General features: G+C 45.8%; 1 long non-coding RNA gene across 1 annotated transcript in view; it reads right to left on the reverse strand.

The window, feature by feature from the left end:
- Positions 1-15,515, reverse strand: part of LOC147584533 (uncharacterized) — a 31,587-nt gene extending 16,072 nt beyond the window's left edge. The window contains exons 1-3 of the long non-coding RNA XR_015255551.1: positions 15,255-15,515; positions 14,926-15,111; positions 8,166-8,305 (exon numbers count right to left, since the gene is read on the reverse strand). This is a non-coding gene — a long non-coding RNA (uncharacterized LOC147584533). The remainder of the gene's footprint in view (positions 1-8,165; positions 8,306-14,925; positions 15,112-15,254) is intronic.
- Positions 15,516-22,161: the final 6,646 nt, after the last annotated feature.

A 22,161-nucleotide genomic window follows, 5' to 3' on the forward strand; every position in this document is an offset into this window, starting at 1 on the left:
ACACACACACACACACACACCGTGAGCCCCCTCCTGTGCCTCAAGCTGCAGAGGTAAGATGCACATCCTTCGAGATCATGAGCCGGCTTCTGCCCAGCCATCCTCTCATCCCCCACGAGAAGAAGCTTCCTATGTCTAAAGGTATGGGCAGTGCCCCATGCAGGGCCCTAGAGACAGGGTATAATGGAACGGTCCTGGGCCAAGTCAGATGGGCAGCCTTATCCCAGCTCCCCACGGACGAGCAATCTTGAGCAAATTACTTAACCTCTTTGAGCCTTTATTTTCTCCTCCAGTACATGTCATAGTAACACCTAGGTCACAGAGCAGATAAGAGGCTCAAGAAGATAATGTATAAAAAACTTCTAGTCTGGCACGCAACAGAATCCCAATAAATATCAGCCCTTTCTCTCTCTCACACACATACTCACACGTAAAGGATGGAAAAGTCAGGAGAGGAGCACACACAGATGTGTAGAGAAGTCACTCAAGTTTCACAGGCCATGGCATCGTCCGCTGTAAAGTCAGTAGGCTGGGCGCCATGATTTTTGATGACCCCATGGAAAACTGAGGTGATCCATGACTGAGGGAGAGAAAAGAAATAAGCAGCAAAGGAATGGCAGACCTCAGAGCTGGATGGCAGGTTGGATCACAGTCTACAGAATCCCCAGAAGACTAAGAAGGCTGCCCTAGAGGGGATCACAAGGGTTCTTTCCGGTTCCCTTTAAGACCCCAATCCCAGAGGCAATCCCAGAATTCAACCTGAATAGAGCCAACTCAACAAACGTGTGTAGGTAACAAGTTCAACGGCACACCTAAAAATGTTGCATTGAGATTGGAAACGCTGCTTCCTCCTTGGCTCCTGTCGCACTTTCTGTTGAGCAAGAGGACAAGAGGTGGACAGATGGAAGGGAAGCATGAAGGAGAGGTTCAAGCAGATCCCTGTCCTACAGACACCCTTCTCCGGCCTTGCACCTCAACCCAGATTCTTTGAAGAGTCCAAATTACTGGGACCTTGAAAACACATCCAAGTGTAGATTGCAAATATGCCAGGGAGTTTCACTTTTGACACACAGATTCTGGAGGTAATGCACACTTATCAAATGATAGGAGGACTCTAGCCTCCCCTTCCATCTTGGAAATGGGTCATTTCATTTCCTTTTTACCTTGAGAATTTACCCTTTATTTTATTATCTGATACAGGTGAAAGGAGACAACTGTCAGGTCAGAGATTTCATTATGATGTGCAGAAGGGAGTGAAAAAAAAAAAACAGGCATCGTTCAGAATGGGCACCCACCCCACTCTCGGGTGCCGAGAGGCCCAGCTTAGGAAGGTGGACACAGATCTCCCTCCATCCACTTCCAAAATGTTTAGAAGCTCAGGTCCAGGGTTTCTGTCACTTTCTTCCTCGATGTATAGGAAGATGTATAGGACATGAAAACTCAGAATATTTCTGTAGCTACCCTCAGCATGGCCAACCCATCTGTTCTAAGTGGTGAATGATTAGAGAACATGAAAGAAGAAAACAAGCAAGATGTCTTTTAGGGTAAGTGTGTCTCCTTTAATGTGAGCTGGAGATCGGAAGCTGGAAGTTGAGCTGGGTGGGAGTCAAAAACTGGGTGGTCCTGGAGAACTGCCAGCAACCTACCCATTCAGTGCCTAGTAGATATTCTAAACAGCAAAATGTTTTACATTTTTGAAAAGGGTGTTGGCTTTGGATTCAAAATCAGTTTCAATTCAACAACATTCTTTCCCTGTCTTGTATTGTCTATGGGACATGGAAGGTTGCCTGCCCGTAAGTGAGTTGAGGGTCGCCTTTGGTGCCTTTTGTTGGAGATTCACAAATGGTGGGGGATTTTGTTTCCCTAACTCTAGGCATTATAGGTGCTTTGTGATGTGGCATGGTAGAGTCAGGGCAGCTACGTTGTACTCATTTAACCTTAAGATCGAAAGCTCTGTGCATTCCCTAATGAACACCTGACTCTCTCCAGCCAGTATCACATACAATGAGGCCAAACACTTTTTGCCGGCAGGTTCAAAAGAAAAAAAAGGAAAGTGGGATTAAGTCTAGAATGTGTTTTCTTCACTAGGCGACTTCTCAGCTCTGCTTTCTCTCATTATAAAACTGCAAGAAAGTGGCAAACACAGAGAAAATAAGGATTTCTGGTACAGTAGGTATTATGGAGGTTTTACCCTGCTAGCTAGAAGAATAATATTTTTTTTTTACAATTTCTTCAAATTCAGGCCCTGAGTAGGCTCACTCATACAAAACCGGACCCCACATTCCCATCTGTACCACGTCCTATCAGCTGATTCCAGGTGTCACACTCAAATGGTGTGACCTTGTGGGGAGTCCAGTGGTATGAAGGCTGGGAGGTCCGGGTCTCAGGAGCCAGATGAGCCTGTTTGATTTAGTGGCGGTACCAATCTGATCCTTTAAATTGTTTCCTAGCAGAATGTAACCAGCTCTTTTGAAAGTCAGTCTGACTGTAATTTGCTACTAATTGTGGTGTAAAATGAGCTACTCTGGGTCCAGCTGATAGCAAAACATAAATTCAAGTGGCTGCTCTCAGCATGTCCTTGGATTAAGGTGAGCTTTAATATTCTCTCTACCTGGGCTTCTGGAAATCGGATCATTTCCATGCCCACGGCACATATCACACTACTCATCAAGTTAAGGTAACCTCCCAAATGATGAGAAAGATAAGAATGGCTTGGACGGTGCTGGAATTTCATCACAGAACAGTGTCTTAGTAACTCACTGTGCAGCTTGCTTCCATTACTAATGCCTTTGGGGTGCCTGGGTGGCTCAGTCGGTTAAGCATCCAGTTCTTGGTTTTGGCTCAGGTTGTGATCTCACAGGTCATGAGTTCAAGCCCCACATCAGGCTCTGTGTTGACGGTGTGGAGTCTGCTTGGGGTGTGCAGTCTCAGTCTCTCTCTCTCTCTCTCAAAATAAATAAAACTTAAAAAAATATATGTGTTTAAAATGTGTTTTGCTGGCTGCCCAACTTCTGACATTTTTACTGCTCCTATGACTACTTACTCCTTAGGGCTATATTCGCCAAGCATGGTCCATGGAGCACGATGGGCCCTTGCAAAAATGCAGATCCCCAAGACCTGATTGAATCCTACCGAATCAGAACTTGGGTGTGGGGTACGAAACGGGTCCCAGACATCAGCACTTAAAATAAGACCCCAAAGGGATTCGATGCACACCCAAGTTTGAAAGTCACTGCCTTAGAGAGAGATAAGGCTCGTTCAACAATGGGAAATTTTTAAGCCCAAGAACTGAGTGCTGACTGTGGTGGAATCAAAACCAAGAGGAGAGTGTGGGCTGGAGGTACCAGTAGGAGTTCTTGTATCTCCCTTCAACCTCCGTTACGGTCCAAATTACTGTCACCCCCCTTCCCCCATAGGGCTGGTCAAAGGGTGGTATTAAGATAACAAACCACAGGTCTGGGCTCTCCATGGTTTGGCCTTGATGCCCTCTCTCTTTCTCAAGTCCATGCCAGGCTGGCCAGGTTAGTGGCCTCTCTTCGCACATCGGCCGTGCTCATGTGGTCACGTGCCCAGGCCAGACTCCATGCCCTTGCCCATGCTGCCTCTTCCCCCCACCCCGCCATATACAAAGTCTCACCTCTGCCCCTTGATACATCTCAATCCTACACATCTTTCCTAAGTTCTAACTCCGTATGAACCTTTTCTGTCCACCTCAGAACACCATCTTCTCCGTTATTTGAAATTTTATTACCCTGAGAAGCAGTCTCAGGTTTGGGTGTTTTGGTTAGCGTTTAGTATGCCATGTAGGACCCATCTTGCCAGCTATATTTGGAAGTTCTCTAGGCAAGGACACTAATGTGTTACTTATTTAGTAATTTTGAGAGAGAGAGAGCGCGCGCACAGGGGAGGGGCACAGAGAGAGAGAGAGAGAGAGGACCCCAAGAAGGCTCCGCGCTGTCAATGAGGAGCCCGATGCAGGAGTCAAACCCACAAATGGTGAGATCATGACCTGAGCGCAGATCAAGAGTCGAAGGCTTACGCGACTGAGCTACCCAGGTACCCTGACACTATTGTAATTAAAAAAAAAAATTTTTTTTAATGTTTCTTTACTTCTGAGAGAGAGAGAGAGATAGAGAGAGAGAGGGCCAGAAAGAGAGGGAGACACAGAATCTGAAGCAGGCTCCAGGCTCCGAGCTATCAGCACAGAGCCTGATGCGGAGCTTGAACTCACAAACTGTGAGATCCTGACCTGAGCTAAAGTCAGAGGCTTAACCGACTGAGCCACCCAGGCGCCCCACTATTGTACTTTTTACCATTTCCCTTAATTTTTAGCACTGAGTGCAAAGTAAGTAAACAGTGCAAATCTATTAAATTCTCATTAAACTGTCGGTTGACGGAAAATACTTGCCTGCCCGGAGGACTATGTGATGATGTCCACCTCCCCTATCCCATCTGGCCACTGTCAGCACTCACTGAGTCAGTGGTATCGTAGAGGACACTGAGAAGTTGCATAAGAAACATGCACAGAGAGGACAGCCCTCAACCAGTCATTACTAAGCACCAACTGTATGCCAGGCACTGGGTTAGGTGCTGAGAATACAGTGATTAGGAAAACATTCTCCTTATGGAGCTCCTGCCCTCCCAGAGGAGACAGATTATTCAGGTGATCATAAAGACCAATATAAGATTGCAACACGATACATATTAGAAGGGAAGGATCTGTGTGGGCACCGAAAGCAAGATACGAGAGGACCTTATCTTCGTGCAGGATCAGAAGGAAGGAAACAGTGTTGGACACAACTCTGAGCCTCCAGGCTGAGACTGTGCAAACCTCTCCCTATATCCACCTCTCCCCCCAGGGGCCCCCCAACAACTGGAGAACTGCTTGAGTCTGTGGCTGAATCGCAACTGCCAGGTAATTAATAGGTTTTACCCCCGATGTGGCCAAATCCCTGGAATTCTCCTTGGACTTTCTGGCAATAAAATGGGTATGACAGGACAGCTCTGCTAAGGTCACACTGGAGATGAAAGAATGACCGTAATGCATTTGAACTCCTGGAAAGGTAGAGCAGTCATGGCCCCAAATCAGGAGAGTCAGCCTCAAATTTTTTTGCTAACCAACCCCAGGAAAACGTGAAGGAATGAGGGACAAGGATGTGTGTGTGTGTGTGTGTGTGTGTGTGTGTGTGCGCGCGCGCGTGCGCACATAATAAATTAAACTCAGTTACACAGCTCAGCTGTTCTCTTGTGACTTTCTGTGGATTCCAACAAAGGGACATTTTAGGGGGTTCCAAAAGAATCTTCTGAGGAAAATTTGGCTGCCTGTCAAATGACAGAGGGTATTGTTTACTCCTGAATAGCTTCATCAGCAACGGGCAAATTTAACAGGATAGTTACCCTGAAAACTCAGTACGTAGGAAAAGCAGTAACATATGGAGATAGATACATGTTTTTATTATTTTTCTGTTCTTGTAAAGCTCACATAAAATGTGTTACTTGTCCTTCCCTCCTGAGAGTGTGTGGAAAGGTAGGCAAGGGGTGAAGGGAGCCACCAGAGACGTTGGCTGGCCACTTACTATAGCCCTGTTCATTCAGACGGGTTGTACTGTGCAATCTCACACATTGAAGACATTTCTCTCCAACTTTAAAACAGGAGGCTCAAAACAGCACTGTCATAAGACCCAGAAGATCCACACAGATAAGGCAGCTGATTGCACTTCACACATGTACACACACACACACACACACACACACACACACACACACATTTTCAGCGACTCCATCTATGGGGCACTTTTGTATTAAAATCTGATCTGTGGGGCGCCTGGGTGGCGCAGTCGGTTAAGCGTCCGACTTCAGCCAGGTCACGATCTCGCGGTCTGTGAGTTCGAGCCCCGCGTCAGGCTCTGGGCTGATGGCTTGGAGCCTGGAGCCTGTTTCCGATTCTGTGTCTCCCTCTCTCTCTGCCCCTCCCCCGTTCATGCTCTGTCTCTCTCTGTCCCAAAAATAAATAAAAAAACGTTGAAAAAAAAAAATTAAAATCTGATCTGCTTCTCCTAGCTGATTTTATAGTTAATGTAATATAAAAGCAAAAGAGACCTGTTTTTACAAATACATGTTTTCCTGGCCTATCTGTATGTCTTGCTCCTCTAAGAATTCAAATACTACACATTCAGAAGACAACGTAATGAGAAGAAAGCATATTTCCGTTTTTCTTTCTAGGCCTCAAGCACCACTCTGCCTTGAGTTACAGTTTAACGCATCCACTATTTGCATACGGGCATTGTTTCCATTCCCAGATGAGGAACCCAAGGCACAGAGAGGTTTAGTAACTTGCTCTAGGTCACAGAGCCAGCTTAGTGGTTAAAGGCATGAGTCAAATCCAGGCATATGGATGCTAGTGTCCATGGTTTGCCCGCCTCTGCTATATCCTCTCTCTGACGCCATGTTAGAGAGATGGCTGGTGGTAACTGTAATTTTCTTGGAGGAGACTGGAAAAATTCAGTGTTTCCCTAGGCTTTCCATAGGCTAATTTTTAAAACTCTTGTTTAGCTAGATGGTTAATGCTAAGGTAGTCACCAGTTAACTTATAGGAAACTAAACGCCATAAATAAATCGCAAATGGCTAATTTGTACAGCCTGAGTCAAGATTCGCAACGAAAGCAAGGGGGAGAAAATGTTTGAGCGAAGTATCTTCAGAGAAGAAAAAGCAGTAAGTTAAAATTGGCTCCCTGAGGTAAAAAGACTCTACTCTTTGCAATTTACCCAAGTGCTCGGAGGTGACTTATAATTCCCAGCCTACGCTCAGATCTGAGTTTAAAAGTGTTTCTTTTAGCAGCTCTTGCAAGGATAAATTATGACTTCAAAGCGGAAACGTCTCCATTCACAAATGGGTCGCTGACAAGAGCTTGAGGGTGCAAAGAAAGTCTAACAAGCAGAAGAAATATGGCAACAAGAAAAATGAATTTTTACCCTAGATTCCACCTCCTCTCGGCGCTTTCACGCCGTATTGCGGAGAGCCTCATTCTCCCCCTTGTCACACTGGGAGGAGCACAAGAAGGGGCGCAGGTTCAATGAAGCCCCGTGGGTCGGGTCCACGCAGAAAGAGGCTGCCCGCATAAGAGGCATCGTCTACTTCTCCGAAGGATCGTGCGGCTCTCACGGCGTGGGGGTTGACCAGGACGGGAGGGCCAAGTTTGGGGGTGGAACTCTGGGCCTGAGGTGACGTGGAAATGCCCTCCAGACATATCCCATGAAATCTCGCGGTGACCAGAGATTCAAGGTCGTTGAGGATCCGTGTAGACCTGCACCCACTTCTTGAATCTCTGTATCAAGGTGGGGTTTCCTGTCTCAACAGGAACGGGCAGTGCTGACATTGTTCCACTGCATATACAGAGGTGGCTTTGCAAATGCCAGTGTTGACAGCGTAGGGATGAAAGGAGATAGCGTTCTAGAAAGCATGAAAACCTTCCGTGCACCCAGGGGTAGGAGCCTAGAATGTCGGGTAAGAGCAGAGGGGCCACCAGGAACACCCAAGAAAGCAGTGGATGCGTGTGAAGGGTGGGGGCCTATGTTGCTACACAGACAGAGATGACAAGAGGGCACCCCCCGCCCCCATCAGAACTTGGAACCAAAGCCAGTTTGGAAGGAGTCGGTGATGCCACTGGGAAGCAATCCTTAGCACGAGTCAGCTCAGAACCTCCAGCCAGCGGGCAGTGGAATTTACTGGAAGAAGCCCTGCTCCACTCGGGTCTCTGGCTCTTGCCTCAGTTTCCAGCCTGGCACCGCACTTCTTCCCGAGGATTAAAGCATGGCTGGGACTCCGGCCACTCGGCTGAGCCCCCGATGTCTTATGTGGGTCCTACCATCTTCCTCCTTCACCCCTCCCGGAGGCATGAACACGTTCCCCTCCCTCAAGCCACAAGAAAGAAAACTTAGTGAAACAGAGCTCCGTTTCGTGACTAAGAAGTTCAGAGAGAACCTGCGAATATTCCCAAGAAACTGTGCCTTGCCTGTTGGCGCCCCTCGGCAAAAACGCTAACGGACTGCAGGCCAGGCTTTGTGCCAAGCGCTTTGGTTAACCGCCACGGCCTCACTGGAGAAGGAGGAGTTTTTGTCCCCATTTTGTAGATGAGGCCACAAGGCCCAAAGGGGTCATGACTTACCCAGATCAGATCTGGAGTCGGCCCTTGTGTGGTACATTCCGCTCCTTCCAAGAACGTGGCGGATATGTCACATCCCCTCGCCATGTGGCGCGTCCCCTCTCTCTTCTCTAGCAGAGGTGCCAGCTTCGAGAATGGTGTCACTGGGTGAAAATGGAATCCAATTCAATACAGTCATTAGAAAACAGGATCCCCTCTGTGAGTCAGCAACACAAGGTGACTGGTGTGCCGGAAAGACCCTCTTATAGAAGGTGCCCGGGCGGCTCAGTCGGTTCAGTGTTTGACTTTGGCTCAGGTTATGATCTTGCGGTCCATGGGTTCGAGCCCGCTGTCAAGCTCTGTGCTGCCTGCTCGGGCTGCTTCAGATTTTGTGTCTCCCTCTCTCCCTGCCCCTCCCCCACTAGTGCACGCACTCTCTCTCTCTCTCTCTCTCTCTCAAAATAATAAACATTAAAAAAATTTTTTTAAAGGAGCAGTTTCTTAGGTTAAGTTTATTTGTTTTGACAGAGAGAGAGAGAGAGAGAGAACACAAGTGGGGAAGCGGCAGAGAGAGAGAGAGAGAGAACACAAGTGGGGAAGCGGCAGAGAGAGAGAGAGAGAGAGAGAGAGAGAGAGGAGGCACAGAGAGAACCCCAAGCAGGCTCCGCACCACCACTGCAGAGCCTGATTTGGGGCTCAAACTCACAAACCACAGGATCATGACCTGAGCTGAAATTGGACACTTAACCGACTGAACCGCCCAGGCGCCCTCTTACGGTTAAGACTTCCCTCCCCACCACCCCATCTCCCTCTACTTTTGTGGTAATATAAGGAAAAAGACAAAGTCAGCATTTCAATTCTTCCTGCTGTCTTGATTCAGCCAAGAAAACATGAAAAACAGATCCAGCTCCCTGAGGAACAGAATATTGAGGAGCAGGGGTGGAAAGCGTTAGCCGGGGGAGGGGGAGGGGGCGGGAATTGGATGCATCAAGAAAAATTAGAAATGAAAACAAAAGTGAGATCTTTTATTACTGCTAATATATACCATATCAAGATACAGATGGAGGAAAACTTGGGTGAAAAAAAAATAAGGAAACAAAAGAGAGGGGGAAATTCCTTTTTGCAGTTATGTCTCTTATCTCCAGTGGCATGATAATCCAGTTGGCAGTGCGCACTGAGGGTCCGCTCTTGGCAGTGTTGCGAGCCGGCTGTGTGACACTGGCCAAGACGCTGCCCATGCCTGGACCTCTAGGTTCTAGGTTTTGGTCCAGCCCCAATCTAAACAAACACATTCAATCAATTCACCAATCCACCGGCAGTTGCTTAGCATGAGTTGTTTCTACATTTTTATGCCCGTAACATTCGGAAAAGCAAACGGTAGGGAATAAAATGGCAATACCAAGTCACCCGTTTTCCTGTGGGAAGAATTGTTTCATCTCAACGTCCTTATGAAACAATTTAAAAGTCAGCTTTAGGGGCACCCGAGTCCCCTAAAGCTCAGTCGCTTAAGCGTCCAACTTCGGCTCAGGTCATGATCTCACAGTTTGTGAGTTCCAGCCCTGTGTTGAGCTCCATGCTGACGGTACAGAGCCTGCTTGGGATTCTCTCTGTCTCCCTCTCTCTCTGCCCCTCCTCTGCTTGCACGAGCCTGCTCTCTCTCTCTCTCTCAAAATAAATAAACTTAGAAAAAAAAGTCATCTTTGCATATTCATACTCACATAAATGCTTTCCCTGTGATTTAAAGAAAGATGCGTACTGACATTCAGAAAAGAAAAAAAAAAAAACAGCAGGCGGATAGACTGTGAAATTAACATTGCCGTATTTCAGTTCTGCCATCCTTAACCTTAGTCCGGATACAAATACAGCTGACGAAGCATGTGGGCTTGTAGAAAATAACACATATTTCATTTCCAGGAAGAGCTCGTATCATTTCCTCCAGATAAAACAATGACTTGGGGACTTAACCTTTCTTCTCTTTCTGGAAGTGAGTAAATGTTGTAGGCACAATCATCAAGTCTGAGTATCTGTTTTCCAGAATACATTGACCCTTGAGTAACACGGGTTTGAACTGCACACGTCCCCTCACAAGCGGATTTTCTTCAATAAATACGGGAGAGTACAGTACATGTATTTTCACTTCATTCTGATTTTCTGAAATAACATTTTGTTTTCTTTAGCTTTCTTTACTGTAGGAATATAGTATATAATCCATATAACATACATATCTGTGTTAATCGACGATGTTATCGGCAAGGCTTCTAGTCAACAGTGGTAGTTAAGTGTTTGGGGGAGTCAAAGGTTATACCTGGATTTTTGACTGTGTGGGGATCAGCGCCCCTAACCCTCCTGTTCAAGAGTCAAGAGTAGGTGTTTTCAGACATTCTTAGCTAAGAAGATTATCACCCACGTTTTTAAATGTTAAATACACACAGTATGAAAGCGACAAGCATAACTGACATTTTGTATCAAAATTAGTCTCCCTGGGGCTGCTGGGAACTCTGAACACTCCTCTGAACTACGATTGTGATGGAAACCTGGAAAACGGCAGACGACGTCTGGTCTGACGGAAAGAGAGGTGGAGAAGGGGTCTATACTGTCTACCCTTACCTACGAGATGCTAAGTGAAGAAACACAAGGAATCGCTTCTAACCCTTGCTATGACGTGTTCTTTATTTAGTGCGCTCAGCCACTTAATTAGCATGCCAATTTAAAGCTTTGAAAAACTGTGTGCAAAGTCAGCAGGGGGTCTGAGCCCTGATGTTATTTTTCCCACAGCTGAATAAGTGATTTCCACCACCACCACCAACACCACACTCGCCCTCATTAGTATGTATGACATGAGTGGAATAACCATTGGGAGATTTATACCGTGCAATCTCCAGCTTAATTAATAAGAAAGGGAGCCGATTTCTAGAGGAAGTACATGTGCACAGGTTCCTACGTACCTCTGTTTAATTAATAATATAAATCCATCGCAAGGAGAGTTTAAATGTGCCCTCCTCGTTTTGTCTACCCATTTAACTATTAACTAAACTTTGTAGTAGCTTACAGATGTGAAGGTGCCGTGATCTTTGGGTAAGCGTCTATAATGCAGGTATATCTTAACATCCCTACCCCACACCAACTCAGTCATTTAGAGAGTATTCAACGAGAGTCAACCAGGCGAGGCAATGTGTTAGGGACGCAGGACACACAGGCGAACAAGGAAGAGCCCAATTTTCAAGGAACTTTCAGTTAAACAGAGGAGACAGGGATATAAATAAATGTGATCCACGGAGGGATTTTTCTGAAGGGGGGTGTGTGTATAAATTCTAAAAAGAGCCTCAGCCAATGGTGGAGGGTGAGAAGAATACAGAAGGAAGGCAGAAGAGAGTTTCACAAAGAGCTGGTATCAGAAGACAAGGGCCAGGATGACAGGACTAAGTCCATTAAGTCACATCCACCAGTCTATCCCCAGCACCTAGCACACATTCTGTGCCCAAAACAATTTTCTGAATAAGTTCACGAAGTCTGGCAGGCATAGGATGGGACAGCATTTCAGGTGAGACACAGGGACAAGGGTCAAAGGTCTCAGTTTTGAAAACCACAAGTGACTATTACAACAGAGAAAGTGGTTTGGGCAAGGAAACGATGGGGGGGGGTGGGACTAGAAAGGGATTAATAAAAATCCTGGTTTATAAAATTAGGTAAAATAGGGGCAATGGGGTGGCTCAGTTGGTTAAATGTCTGACTTTGGCTCAGGTCATGATCTCATGATTCATGGGATCGAGTCCCACTGTCAGTGCAGAGCCTGCTTGGGATTCTCTCTCTCCCTTTCTGCCCCTTTCCTGCTCGTGCGTGCATGCTCTCCCTCCCAAAATAAAGAAGCATTAAAAAATAAAAAAATAAAATAAAATTGGGTAAAATAAACAGCCGTCTTCAAAGAATATTTACTTCACTAAAACTTGGAAGCCTATGAGAGCGTATGTCAACCTCATACATAAATTCAGCATACTATTAGCGGGTGCCTTGATAACTACCCTACATCGTTTCGTGGCTGGTCATGCATGGCAGAAAGAAAATAGAGCCAGGTATCTCAATAAAAAACATATTTCTTTTCAGTTTGGAATGATGAAAAAGTCCTGGAGATGGACAGTGGTGCTCTCCATAACAGTGTGAACGTACTTAATGTCACTGAATTGTACACTTAAAATTATTACAGTGGTAAACTGCATGTTCTGTATGTCTTACCACACACACAAAACTATTCTTTGAGGGCCTACCAGGCCCAATAAGCACAGATTTTACCCTACAGAGTTATGGTAATGACTGAATATTAAGCTCACTGGGTTTTCATTATTTTTTTGTTGCGATACAAGTTACACACACACAAATCTTAAATATACAGTACCAGGGGCACCTGGCTGGCTCAGAGGAGTGTGTGAGTCTTGAGCTCAGGCTCACGGGTTTGAGCCCAATGTTGGGTGTAGAGATTACTTAAAAATGAATAAATAAACTTAAAAAAAATTTTTTTTAAAAGAGTCCTGCTCAATACGTTTTAATATATGTATATACCAGCGTCTAGATCAAGCACCCTTACCAAGATGCCGACAATTTCCAGCACTGCCCCAGGTCCCCTCCTGTGCCTCTCCCAGTAACCTCTCATTAAAGCTACTGCAACGCTGATTTCTATTTGAAGAATCTCTTCCTCCTTCTTCTTTTTAAAAAAAATGTTTATTTCTGAGAGAGCACAAGCAGAGGAGAGGCAGAGAGAGAGAGGGAGAAGATCCAAAGCGGACTCCATGCTGACAGCAGAGAGCCTGACGCTGGGCTCAAACTCATGAACCTCAAGATCACAACCTGCTCAACCGACTGAGCCACCCAGGCGCCTCTCTTTCTTCTCTTGAAAATGTACGTTCAGCCTCACTGTTTCCTGATTTCAAATAAAATCTACTGAATGGTAGAAGCGTTTGGCAGCTGTTGAAAGGACAGTGTAGGTTTCATTACGGTGTCATGAAGCATCACAAACTCTGTGACTTAAGACAACATAAATGCATTATCTCTCCATGCCCAGGGGCTGAGTCCAGGCACTGGTTAGCTAGGAACTCTGCTCAGGACCTCAACAGGCTGAAATCAGGGCGTAGAAGGGGGTTGCTATTTCCTTGGGGGTGCAAAGCCCTCTCTACCCCTCACTGGCGGGGAGTAGAATTCATTTCTTCGCAGCTGAGTTACTGAGGTCCCTGTTCTCTTGCGAGCTGTCAGGCAGGGACTGCTCTCAGCTCCCAGAAGCCACCTTCTGGTCCTTGCCACATGGCCCCCTCCACTCCCACCATGGCAGCAGACTGTTCTTTCAAAAAAAAGCCATCTTGTAAGGGCCCACCTGATGAACTCATGTCCACCCACAATAATCTCCCTTCTGATCAGCTCAAAATCCACTGATAGGACCTTAAATATATCACCAAAATGTCTTTTGCCACAAACATAACACAATGATAAGGGAGTGACAGTCCATGACAGTCACACTCAGAGGAGGAGAATGTACAAAACATGCACCTTGAGGGACAAGGGTCCTGGGGCCATCTTAGAATTTGGCCTCCTCTGGTTGTTCTTCACTTGTGTCGCCTAATCACAAAAACAACAGTTTTATTTCTTTTTAAGACATTATAGGGAATTGAGAAGATCCAGATCAAAGAAAAGTAAAATACAAATTAATATTCCAATCATGATTATAACCACATAGAATCACTGTTAGTATTTTAGCGAATCTATTTCCGTTTTTTTCCTAAGCATTATAAATATGCATATGTGGGTATTTATAGAATAGAGATTGCACTGTCTAATGTTAGGTAGCTATTTAAACTGAGTTTCAGTCCAGTTCACCACTGTTTTCTTGAAGGACTATTTTCATCTTTTGATTTTTGAGCATATGTGACAGACTAGCCCTGTGTTTATCTAGGTATTAAGCTCGTGCATATGTGTAAAGACATACAATTCTAAGTTTCGCTAGACCAGGATGTGCAATAAGTGAATGCCAGCAAAATATCCATGAAGTACTGCTTTCTAGGTAGCAAGCTAGAGACAACGGGACAAGAAGAATGCTCCTCAGCTGAGGGACTGCCCAACTGAGCTTTTACTGGATAGCAGGAGGCACAATTCATGAACAGAGCAGTGGGGTATGTCATAACTCATTTCTTTTTAATAATTTTTCTCTTTGTATTTTTTAAAAATTTTTATTTATTTTTGAGAGAGAGTGACAGAGCATGAGTAGGGGAGGAGCAGAGAGAGAGGGAGACAGAATCTGAAGCAGGCTCCAGGCTCTGAGCAGTCAGCACAGAGCCCGACGCAGGGCTTGAACCCATGAACCATGAGGTCATGACCTGAGCCGACGTCAGGCACTTAACTGACTGAGCCACCCAGGTGCCCTGAAGCATAAAATTTTTTTTTAAATTTTTTTTCATGTTTTTATTTTTGACAGAGAGAGAGAGAGAGAGAGAGAGAGAGACAGAGAGCGCGCACATGAGTAGGGGAGGAGCAGAGAGAGAGGGAGACAGAATCTGAAGCAGGCTCCAAGCTCTGAGCCATCAGTACAGAGCCTGACGTGGGGCTTAAACTCATGAACCAGAAGATCATGACCTGAGCCAAAGTCAGACACTTAACCAACTGAGCCACCCAGGTGCCCTAATTTTTCTCTTTTTACATCTGTAGTGGTCATTCGAGCTTCCACAAATGTTCCATTTTCCCTTTTCTGAGCATATCATAGGACAGCGTTTCTCTGTCCCCACGTAGCATGGCCTGTGTGACTTACCTTGGTCATGAAATGGGAACAAAAGTGATGTGTGTCATTGCACAGCAAAAACATGAAGAACGAGCTTGTGACTGGTGATGGGGACTTCGTTACCCCAGCTCTGCGAGACTGCGTGAGCTGTTTGGAGACAGCATCTTGGCCGGCAGGGTCGCTGGGTGGCCGTGATGGGCAGAGGGACTCCCTGTACTGAAAGAAACAAAACGTTGCCTTATGCCCCTGACAGTTGTTTCTTACTGCAGCATGGTCTAGCCTCTGTTGAATAAGGCAAAAATGAAAGTTTAACAATAACTCGTCTCTTTTTATAAATTAGAGCAGATTCAAGTTTGTACCTGTAAAAACATGTCTTGCACTCACTTGCATCCTGATGAGTTTTTGCGGAGGGGGAGGGCGCGGGTCATGGAGACGCCGATGCACCGAGAAGCACACATGGGAGCCCGTCCTCAGAGTACACATCTTCTTTCATGTGTGACTTAGCGGGAAAAACGTTGAGAACAGCAGATTATCACACTGGAGCTGTGAGGCCGGAGGGCTGAAGCATCTGTCTCCCTTGACACTTGTGTCTCACTCACTGCTAGTTCATCAGGTTTGTTACGAACTGTAAGTGAATGTATCCAAATGCACATCCAAACTAGGAAAGTCTCAAGGCCGCTACAATTCTCTTTTGAAAAGTAGGGCACCATAAATAATTACTGGTAAAACATATGAAAAGGCCTTAGTTGGTATGCACTTAACCCTTTATAGTAATGTCTAATAGGAATTAGCAGAGGGCAGAGGTCGACCACTGTAGCCAATTACAACATTATGAGGCCAAGACACGTATGAATCGTGGTGTTTGCTATTGACACGGAACAAAACAGACCCGCGAACAAAAACAAGAACGGTTTTCTTGAGTGTGATGAACTGAAGTGATATTTTTAGCAGAGAGCAGAAGAATGCTTTTAGACGAGCTAAAATCTAGCTTCCGGTCAGGTGGCATAGTTACTATATTTGATATCGAAATCACCCCTCCCCCCTCACCCCCCAGCGTCTATTTCCCCTTCTTCAGGTAACTCTCCTGATTTCGTTTCATTTCCAGGTAGCTACACCTTCCGTGAGCACCTTGTGCTTGCAGGGAGGTGACTGTCCCCTGCGCCCACTGAGGGTATGCTATGGAGCTCAGGCTTCAGCTAATCTCCGCGTTCTTCTCCCATGGCTACATTGATCGGCTCAAGTGGATCGTCCACCAAGTGGATAGACAACTGTGGGCCAGTAAGACTGGAGGCGATTTTTTTCCTGTAACTCCCAAGGAAGATCCCTCTTTGCTCTTTTCAGAGAGCTTATGAGAATGGCCACCTCTCGGATCTCTCCAAGGATACCTGTGAAAGGCAGCAGCCTGAGAATTTGTTAGCAGCCAGATTACCCCTGTGAGGTAAGACCGGCCTAAGGGTGAATCTGCTGTTGTGGTGAGCAAGAGGAAAAATGAAAAGAAACCTTGATTACATTGTTGAACTACTGACCTGAAGTAATCCAGAGGTCTGTCCTACCTGTAAACTACCAGCTGGACACAGTAATCTACGTGCTTCTAATGTTGAAGACTGTCTTTGTTGGGTTTTTTATTCTTTTAAAATTTTTTTAATGCTTATTTATTTTTTGAAGGAGAGAGAGAGACAGAGTACAAGCAGGGCAGGGGCAGAGAGAGAGGGAGACATGGGATCCGAAGCAGGCTCCAGGCTCTGAGCTGGCAGCACAGAGCCCAGAAATGGGGCTAGAACTCACGAACTGTGAGATCATGACCTGAGCCAAAGTCGGACACTTAACTGACTGAGCCACCCAGGAGCCTCTGTTGCGTTTTTGATTCTTTACATCAGACACACTTAAACAGATACAACTACAGACTGACTGCAAACCCAGTTGCCTAAAGACCCACATGGAACACAAAAATCAGAAAGTAGTTGCCCTTTCAAAGTAATGGCTTTCAGGAGACCGAGTCTAAGCTTCCTAAAATGATATATCATACTATACCCTCGCAGTTCCAATTATGTTGAACAGAATGTAAAGAATTTCAGGCAGGGTCTTTTCAGTGTTTTGGGGAGATTAAGGATGTGTGATCAGGAAGGGAATGACAGAGAACAAAGAGAGAACATCGACCCGAAAACCAAAAAAGCTAATGTTATACTGGGCTTACTGTGTGCCCAGAAGTATCATGGGCAGTGGGCGTATTAATTCACCTACTCCCCGTAACAATCTTACGGTACAATTATATTTGTTTCAGAGAAGGAAACAGAGGCTTAACCAGAGGTTAAGCACCGTGCCCTTGGTACAACACAAGCTAGGGATCTGGCTCCAGTGCTGGAAGCATTTGCCATTTTGGTCACTTTTTAAGGAGACACCGAGAGGGGCCCCTAGCTAGGTGGCTCAGTTGGTGGAGCGTCCGACTTCGGCTCAGATCAGGTCGCGATCTTATGGTTCAGGAGTTCAAACCCCACATCGGGCTCACTGCTATCAGGGCAGAGCCTGCTTCGGATCCTCTGTCCCCTCTCTCTGCCCCTCCCCAACTTGCGCTCTCCCCAGTTTTTTTTTTTTTTTTAAAGGAGATAGGTAGAAATCCCTCACTATCGATACTGGGCATTCTCTGAGGGCACTCTGCACTGAAACCCAGTGGACGTACGTAGGATTCATCTGGATGAAGCAAGATGTTCACACAGGGATGTACCTGGCAGAGCCTCCGTGGACAGCGTTTGCAAATGAATCACGCCAAGGAATGAGGTAAACACAGGGAGTTCTCCAGCCAGTTACCTGCACAGACTTCACCGCCACCTACTTCCCTGCTGATGTCATCGAGAGCCAAAGCTGCTTCTTTGTAAACAGACTCTACCTTTCTTCCTCACTCCTACACACAAGCGTGTTATATGAGGATGAAAAACCACCTATCTGGAAGAGGACATCTTTTGTGCTTAAATTGTGACGATGTTAGTCAAATCTAATTCAGCTGTGAAAGTCACTAAAAGAATGTTATTAAAAGTTCTTTTTTTTTTTTTAAGTATTTTTAAGTTCTTTTTTTTTTTTTTTTTTAATTTTTTTTTCAACGTTTTTATTTATTTATGGGACAGACAGAGACAGAGCATGAACGGGGGAGGGGCAGACAGAGAGGGAGACACAGAATCGGAAACAGGCTCCAGGCTCCGAGCCATCAGCCCAGAGCCTGACGCGGGGCTCGAACTCACGGACCGTGAGATCGTGACCTGGCTGAAGTCGGACGCTTAACCGACTGCGCCACCCAGGCGCCCCTCTTTTTTTTTTTTAAGATGAGAGCTTTACTTTTTAAAATTTTTTTAAATGTTTATTTTATTTTTGAGTGAGAGAGAAAGAGCACGTGAGGGAGGGGGAGGGAGAGAGGAAGACAGAGGATCCAAGGCAGGCTCTGCGCTGACAGCAGAGAGCCTGATGTGGGGCTTGAGCTCAGGAGCTACGAGATCATGACCTGAGCCGAGATCAAGAGTTGGATTCTTTACGGACTGAGCCACCCAGGCGCCAATTTTTTTTAAGTTCTTACTTAAATTCCAGTTCGCTAACACTCAGTGTGATACTAGTTTCAGGTGTACAGTTTAGTGATTCAACACTGCCATTCAATACTCAGGACTCATCGCAGCAAGAGCACTACTGAATTTCCATCATCCATTTCGTCCGTACCACCCCCCCCCCCCCAGCTTCCCCCTCGTAACCATCAGTTTGTTCTCTACAGTTAAGAGTCAGGTTTCTTGGTTTGCCTATGTCTTTTTTTCCTCCTATGATCATTTGCTTTGCTTCTTAATGCTAGAAACACACTGCTTTCACTGTAAATGTAAATTATAAGCTCAAGGAGTTAAATGAGGCAGTTTTTATTAAGCTCCTTTTTCATTATCGCCAATGTTGTGGAAAGCATAATAGAAAACAACAAAAAAAGGCCTGGAGGTTAATATTTTTTTTAAATATTCACTTAATTTTCTTCTCCTCTGTATTTTTCGTCCTTTCTTTTTTTCTTCTTTTCCCAGTAAAGCTCTCCCACCCCACCCCACTCCAGCATAAGACCAGATCTCCACTCATTCAGGAAGGGCCCACAATAGACTGGAAAAAACGGGCTTTTGTGTCTTTGTTTTATAAAAGCCTAAAACCATGGGGAAAGAGATGGGCTATTCACATCCCAAAGACAGAGGAATGGAGAAGTTCCCCTAAACTCTCCCAGGTCCCTGGGCTTGGGGAAATGTGGAAGAGGCGGGGGTCTGGGACCCGTCCCAAGAGCACAGAGCTGTGCCCTGCATTAAGCAGCCTGCTAGGAAGTCTGCCAGCCCCAAGAGGGACGGCTACATTGTGCACATTGACAGAAATATAAGCAGCCTTCACGAAGATTCCTGGGCTCCCAGCAGGACGTGGGAACAGCAGAGGACCATTAAAACCGAGCACAGAGATGAGAAGCTCTCAGGGCTACCCTGTCTTGGAGCATTAACAGAGGATCCAGTGTCTTCCTGGTTGTGTTTTGCTTGTCGGCTTGTTCTTCTACAAGCCCAACAGCATGGGCAGATAGTCGGATCATAGTCGGATCTCAAGATGAGGTCTACAAAGTGAAAAGGTGTGGTACTTCTTATAGACCAGGGTTTGGGGTACAGGGCTCGCGGATGAAAAGAGACAATGCGGTGAATTCTACCATAGGGTGTAGGATCTCGTGTATATACGGGCTACCGAGACTAAACGAACCTGAACAACAAACACAGAAAGTAGCCCAATGGTGAAGGAGATAGGACGGTGATCCAAGTGAAACCCTGGAGAAGGCAGAATCTCACTTGGGATCTCAACAGAATACGTAAAAACAGGAAGACCAGGGGACGAAGCAGGGCTCTCTAGGCAATGTGATGGCACGCATGAGCACGCAGAGTTGAAGGTGAGCACATTCAAGGGTGCTAATGAGGAGACGTGTCTGGCAGACTGAACCGAGGGAACAGTGAGCAACCAGAAAAATAAAGAGAGGCCGCCCTGTGGATGGTCTGGAATGTCTGGCTCAGAAGTCTGTATCAGATACCATAGGCAACAAGATACCCACTGGGAGTCTGGACCCTGACTGTGAAATAGTTTTTGAAAATTATATTCATGGGGGTTCTGAGTGGCCCAGTCGGTGAAGCATCTGACTCTGGATTCCAGCTCAAGTCAAGATCCCACGGTTTGTGGGATTTAGTCCCGTGTCAGGCTCTGCACTGACGGCTTGGAGCCTGCTTTGGATTCTCTTTCTCCCTCTCTCTCTGCCCCTCCCACACCCCTCTCTCTCAGGGTGAATACATACACTTAAAAAAAAGAAAGTTATATTCTAAGGTTAATACGACGTTGGCATAACGGATCGTGAAGAGCCAGGGAGTGATACTGGAACAAGGCAGCACTATGGGGCACCATTTGTGCAACCCAGGAGAAAAAGGAGAATGGGCCTGCGTTCAGGGGGGGATGGACAAAAGAAATGAGGGCATGAAAGAGCGGAAGGAAACATTCTGACGAGTGGAACTCATTTTGGCAATCGACACCGGGCATAAGACAGTTCATCGCGTCTAAGCAGCGTCACTGGCAAAAGCCCTGTGATATATTTCAGTCTGCTATTGTAAGCTGCTGTTCGCCCTTGTCCCTTGGGAGATTCGCCGTCTTGGTTTGGGCTGGGAAAGAATTACAAAAGTGAAGAGAAAACAAGTGTTTCCATCCTTGGAATGTTTTCATGCTTGTAATGTTCCGGTGGTACCGCTGTTCAATGTCTTCTGACGCTTGGCCACGCTGTTGCATGAGGCGACTGCAAAGACAAACGTGTCCAACTCCAGGAACAAAGCCACCTAAGACTACTTGAATTTGTTAGTCCTGCAGAAGTAGGGGAGACTTCATAAAGAAGCAAAGAGCTGGGCCAAAGAACACAAACACAAACAAAAGCAAAAAAAGTGAGAAAACACACGGAACACAAAATACATTCAAAAGGCAGGCAAAGAACTGCTTCAACAGTATAGCAGAGTTTTTAGGGACCGGGTCCTGCGTTCAAATTCCGATTCCACCACTTGGAGACCGTGTAACCTTGAACAAGTTACTTCAAAGGCTAGCCCTTAAGACCCCCTTCAAATTAGAAACACGTGTCCCTCTGGGCAGATAGAATCCAGAGGAGGCTGGAAAGCTCATTACTGACCCCCATGCTCCCTTGTGACCGAGCACCCACGTGCGGTAAGCAATCCACGCAATGGTACGCAGTGGCTCTATTGCTCTGAATCTCTGTGGTTTCATTTCCTCTTCATATAGTGAAGGAAATGAGCGTATCTACCTCACGGGGCTCTTTTGAGGATTAAATTGCTATAGAACACGTAAAGTGTTTAGTATAGCACTTGGCACATTGTAAACATACTGCAAATGTTTACTATTATGATTGCATTTTTATTCATCTAGAGCTCTCCTATTTTAGGGCAGAGGTTAGCAAACTAGGGCCCGCAGGCCAAATCCAGCCCACCACCTGTTTTTGCGCAGCCTGAGAGATAACGAGTGGTTTTTCTGGTGTTGTTGGTTTTTTTTTTTTTATAGTTTTAGATGGGTCGGAAAGAAATCCGAAGAAAAATACCTTATGACACATGAAAATTACATGAAATGCAAATTTTGTTGTCCATAAGTAAAGTTTTATTGGATCACAGCTACTCTCAGTGACGTATGGATCATCTACGGCTGCTTTCACAGCACAGCGACCGAGTTGAAAGGCAGCATCAGAGATGGCGTGGCCCATAAAGCCCAAACTATTTTCTATCTGGCTTTGCGGAAAGGGTTCCGCTGATCCGTTTTCTCACTAGCTTCGGGATGTGTTCTTCAGTCTTTCCCAGGGATTAGAATGAAATCAAAATGATTTTCCAAATTCTTGAGCACCAGTGAACATCAAGCTGTTGAAAGAGAGGCATTCTGATTCTTTCCAAGTATTTTGCAATATCTTTCAAAACACTGTCACCTCCTTTCATGGGTGATGACAATGTGCTTAACATTAATTCTCCTTCTGATATACAAAGATAGTGGCGGCAGAGTGCTGTGTCAGAGCCAGAGCAAACACATGCCTGTAGAGGCTGGCCTAAGTGTTACTATATGTTAAACAGGTTCAAGATGGAAACATATTTCGTATGGACAGGTGCCAACCCATCTTTGGCTGTCACATGATGTCAACATATACACAAGCAAAGCAGAAAATTCAGTCCATCACTGAGATGTTTTATCTGTTTGATGCCAAAAATC

Source organism: Puma concolor, chromosome A1 (assembly GCF_028749965.1).
Source record: "Puma concolor isolate L17-30 chromosome A1, mPumCon1.1.hap2, whole genome shotgun sequence".
NCBI classification, from domain to species: Eukaryota; Metazoa; Chordata; class Mammalia; order Carnivora; family Felidae; genus Puma; species Puma concolor.